Source organism: Bufo bufo, chromosome 8, assembly GCF_905171765.1.
Source record: "Bufo bufo chromosome 8, aBufBuf1.1, whole genome shotgun sequence".
NCBI classification, from domain to species: domain Eukaryota; kingdom Metazoa; phylum Chordata; class Amphibia; order Anura; family Bufonidae; genus Bufo; species Bufo bufo.
In genome coordinates, this window is record NC_053396.1 from 12,458,655 (window position 1) to 12,464,654 (window position 6,000).

Consider the following 6,000-nt stretch of genomic DNA (forward strand, 5'->3'; position numbering starts at 1 on the left):
GATCTGAGGTCTGATAGGGGATAAATAAAGTCTGATCTGAGGTCTGATAGGGGTAAATAAAGTCTGATCTGGGGTCTGATAGGGGTAAATAAAGTCTGATCTGAGGTCTGATAGGGGTTAAAAAAGTCAGTGAGATGGTGTGAAAATTGGCATTTGGCACTAGTATATTATAAATGGAAATTATAAATTGACTACCAACTAAGGGCTTTATTAATTTATAATTTACCGTACATTTATAAAATACTAGTGCCAAATGCAAATTTCCACCACCTCAATGACTACCAACTAATATAATATATATTATAATATATAAAATATTGGTATAAATTATCGGTTATCGGCCTGAAAGTTTACAGAATATCGGTATCGGCTCTAAAAAATCAATATTGGTCGTTCCCTACTCAACGCCCCTTTCACTAAACAAGAAGTGGCCAAGGCCATAGATTCCTTAAAGCTTAAAAAAAGACCCTGGACCCGATACTTTTTCCAACGAGTACTATAAAAATTACTCAGACTTGCTATGCCCTTACTTACTAGAACTATTTAACCATGCTTTAGCAACAGGACACTTTCCCAAAGAAATTTCACAAGCTACTATTATCACTATCCCCAAACAAGACAAGGACCCATCAGTGGTGACTAATTCCCGACCGATTTCACTTATTAACTCAGACATAAAAATGTATGTGAAGATCATTTCCTCAAGATTATCAGACATCATTCCTCTGCTGGTGAAACTGGATCAGGTCGGCTTCGTCTCGAATAGACTGGCCTCAGACGGCACACATTGAAACAGAAAAGATGCCTTCTCTGCTCCTATCTTTGGACGCAGAGAAGGCATTTGATAGAATACACTGGGGGTATATGTTCTCTACTCTTGAGAAATTTGGTCTTAACGGTCCCATCCTAAAAGGATTTCAGGCCCTATATCAAAACCCCACAGCTAGAGTTCTGACAAATGGTATACTCTCCTGCCCATTCTCTATGACAAATGGCACCCGCCAAGGTTGTCCTCTCTCCCCTATATTATTTATCTTAGCCTTACAGATAACCGGCATAAAAATAGGTAATATAACCCATAAAATGGGTCTATTCGCAGACGATATCATAATCTGTATAGCGGACCCTATTAGATCCCTGGAAAAAATACATTCTTTAATACATAAATTTAACTCATTATCATATTATAAAGTAAACGACATGAAATCCTTAAAGCTAGGCATGAACATATCCAATAATAACAATCTACTTCCCATATAGATGGCAAGATAATATTATCCCATATCTGGGCATAAATCTTTGCTACCCTATGGAGAATTTGATAAAAAAAATAACTTCAATTCTTTAACACTCAAATTACAAAAAAATATCAATCATTTGAGCTCTTATGAGGTTTCGTGGTGGGGTAGACTCGTATTATATAAAATGATAATCTTACCCAAAATCTTATATTTTTTCCGTACCATCCCTTTACATATCCCGAGATATTTAATACAAAAACTCCAATCCCAACTTAGTAGATTTATATGGGCTAATAAAGAATAGCAACCGGTATCCTAACTAGGCATAAAAAACACGGGGGTTTGGGAATGCCTGAAATAAGATTATATCATATGGCGACTATATTAGACCAATCCAGAGCTTGGTGGTATCCCTCAAAAGATAAGCTGTGGGTAGACATAGAAAACAATATAACTAAACATAAAGACCTACGCTCTACACTACTGGCCTCGTTAGTAGGCAAAATAAAAAACTTCCCAACAATTCTCCCTACAATGAAAGCCACTATCCAAGCATGGAAGTCCTACATTACAACTTGCTCTTACCTTCTTGCTCTTATAAATCTGTGATTGGGCCCCCACCTACCATGGTCAGGGACGTAACTACCATAGCGGCAGACCATGCAACTGCTATGGGGCTCAGGGCAAGAGGGGACCCAGTCTTAGCTGAGATTATCTCCTCTTCTACTGGAGGTGAACACTTGGTCAGGACTCTACCCTCTAAACTCTAAAGGAACAACTTTTAGCAAGTGAGGCAATGGAAAAATGGCCCAAGGGTCATTGAAAAGGGTTTAGGCAGAAACCCTTCTGTCCTGTGTGGGGGGTCTGGTTTGATCTTTGCTATGGGGCCCTTACTTCTCTATGTACGCCAGTGGCGTCGCCAGGGGGGGGCCAGAGGGGGCCACGGCCCCCCCTACATCATGCTGTGCCCCCCCATGTGCCCCCCCAACTAAAATGACCCCCCCAAGTGAGCAGCCGCCACCGCCGGGCACAGGGAGATGAGCGCTTCCATTGCGCTCATCTCCATTGTAAACTGCCTGTGCTAGCGGAGGTGCAGGGGAGGGAGAGGGGTGTCCCTTCCCCTTCCTCTGATAGGCTGCAGGCAGGCCCCGAAGTGGAGGAGAGGCCCCGCCCCCTAATTGCTCCTGTTTATCTTTCTAAAGCTAAAGGACCTTTGATGATGTCATCACAGGTCCTGTAAGGGAACTGCACAGTGTAAAGTGTAGTTCCCAGGTTAGAACAGTGCATCTGCCAGGACCTGTGATGACATCATCTTCAACATCACAGGTCCTGCAGAATCTAGCAAAGGAACTGCACCAAAAATGGTGTAGTTCCTAGGTTTCAAAGGTATATCTGCCAGGACCTGTGATGACATCATCACAGGTCCTTCAACCCCTAATAGCAAGTATTAGAAGTTCACAAGCAGCTCTACATTGATCCATACAGACTGGAATGGAGAGGTAAGAGGAGGACCTCCACTTCTCATCATTTACTCCCCCCCCCCACCTCCATGCCCTGTTTTTACTCATTGCGCACTCATGTATACTACTTCAGACAGTTACAGTGACCACTACCTCATGTACCTCACACACAGTGACCATAATGTATAACTGACCACATATTTCTATAAACACTGCATCTGCAGTATTATACCTTCTATGTGTCACATCAATACACTGCTCTGTGTGTAATATATATATATATATAGATAGATACACACACATACATGCACACACACTGCATATATTACACAGTATTATACATGCAATATGTACAGATATATAGTATATACCGCAGTGCACTGATATGTGAGGTACAAGGTATAATAGATGCTGTGTGTACAGATATCAGTACACTTCTGTATATACTATATATGTGAGGTACGAGGTATAATAGATGCAGGGTGTACAGATATATAGTATATACAGCGGTGTACTGATATCTGAGGTACGAGGTGTCAATACACTGCTGTATTTACTATATACCTGTACACACTGCATCTATTATACCTCGTACCTCACATATTACACTACTGTATATACTGTATACACTGCATATATTATACCTCGTACCTCACATATCAGTACACTGCTGTACATACTATATATCTGTACACACTGCATCTATTATACCTCGTACCTCACATATTACACTACTGTATATACTGTATACCTGTATACACTGCATATATTATACCCCGTACCTCACATATCAGTACACTGCTGTATATACTATATATCTGTACACACTGCATATATTATACCCCGTACCTCACATATCAGTACACTGCTGTATATACTATATACCTGTACACACTGCATCTATTATACCCCGTACCTCACATATCAGAACACTAGGGAATATACTATATACCTGTACAGACTGCATCTATTATACCCCGTACCTCACATATCAGTACACTGCTGTATATACTATATATCTGTACACACTGCATCTATTATACCTCTTTTGTGTGCCAGGGCTGTTTTGTAATCCCAATCCGGCCCTGATGGCATAAATTATAAAACGCAGCAGCAAGAATAGTTCATGGAACAAAGGGAGGGGCTATAAAAGGGGAATGGGGGCCCAATTTAGATTCCTGCTATGGGGCCCAGTGATTTTTATGGACGCCCCTGGCTGCAGGCACTAGACCGGCAGCCTATCAGAGGCCGGCGCAATGACGTCATCGTGCCGCCTGAGCCTTACATTACAGCGTGGGACACAGGAAGAGGCTGCATCGCATCGCTGAGACTGAGGTAAGTATTAGTGTTTTTTTTTTTTGTTTTTTTTACAATAGTGTTACTGGCACTTTGGGGGGGCTTATTACAATACTGGCACATGATGATGGGGGGGACTTTATACTGGCACATGATGATGGGGGGGACTTAATACTGGCACATGATGATGGGGGGGACTTAATACTGGCACATGATGGGGGGGACTTAATACTGGCACATGATGATGGGGGGCTTAATACTGGCACGTGATGGGGGGCTTATTACTGGCACGTGATGGGGGGCTTATTACTGGCACGTGATGGGGGCTTATTACTGGCACGTGATGGGGGGCTTATTACTGGCACATGATGGGGGCTCTTGTTACTGGCACGTGATGGGGGCTTATTACTGGCACATTGGGGGGCTCTTGTTACTGGCACGTTATTGAGGGCACTTATTACTGGCACATTATTGGTAGGCACTATAGGGGCATCTACTGAGGCCACAAAGAAGGGGTGTTTTATATGGGGGGCTCTGTACAGTAGCATTTTATACTGGGACACATTATGGTGGGTACTATGGAGAAGGGGAGAGAGGAGTACTATGGAGTCATCTACGGGGGGCACTAAGAAGGGGTATTTTATACTTGCAAATTATGGGGGACACTGAGGGCATCTACTGGGGCACGATATATGGGGCATTTTATACTGGTACATTATGGGGGGCACTAGCAGGAAGGGGGGAGAGGAGCACTATGGAGGCATTTACTGGTGCACTATATAGGGGTATTTTATACTGGCACATTATGGGGGACATTAGCTCAACTGGGGTCTTAAGGGGGTATCTTTTGCACATTATAAGGAGAATTATTTCTACTGGGGGGCATTATGGTGGGTGTTATTACTCCCCCATGGTATGACCCCCTAGTAGCAGCCCCAGCCTCTCCCTGCTCTGCTATCCCTCTGCCCCTTCTCCAAATCCTTATTATGAAATCTTTCTCATTAGGATAAAACACAACATCAGCTCCGCCGAGCCCCCGGCCAAGTGGGGAAGTGGCGTCCGAGATCCCCAAGGGCCAAGCCAAGTAACTGTAAGTGTTCATGTGAAATATGTTTATTTTATATATGTACACTCCTGTGAGAGGCGGGGAGGGAGCTCTGTGGATGACACTGTTATAGGTAGGGAGATCTGTGGATGACACTGTTATGGAGGGGGAAATGGGGATGACACTGTCATGGGGTGGATCTGTGGATGACACATATAGCATAAGATGCTATATACGGTATGTGGCATCCACAGATCCCCCCCCATAGCAGTGTCATCCACAGATCCCCCTCTCTATAAAAGTGTCATCCACAGACAGCTGGACTTTTCTTCCCTGTTGCGGTTTTAGGTATTGGGTAAAGTATCGCAGCATTTCTAAGCGTACTTGTGTAAATGTATCGTTGTTATAGCTGCCCCCCCTACTTTTGTCCTGGCCCCCAGTATGCCCCCCCAAAATTTGAAAGCTAGAGACGCCACTGATGTACGCCACTGACCATGGTGTCTTCTTACATGGCAGAGGAACCTCAGGGTTTCTTCTGGTAGCTGCAACCATATCCCTGTTGAGTTGAAAAACTGGAACTTCCTCCAGTAGCTCTGATCCCACCAGATGGTCATCTTGCATTCATCTGCCCTCCTGGCTTTTATAGATGGGAAGGGGCAGGGAGCACTGATCTTATATGTCTACATCATTCCAGGAATTCTATGGTCTACACAGCGGGGGAAGCTTCTGAGAATGAAGGACAAATACAGAGCTAGTAAAGATTATAAAAGTTTGCATTAAAAAATAAATTTTATAGTGGCTCCATTGGGGTGACATGGACGACACATATAGAGACACTGTGACTAATTATTATGTGGCAGTCTGGCTGACAACCAAACCGATGGCCTGCTAGGTTACACAAGACTCGGTTCCTCTGGTGCCTTATTTTCTCCCTACAAATCAATACGGGTCAATGGCC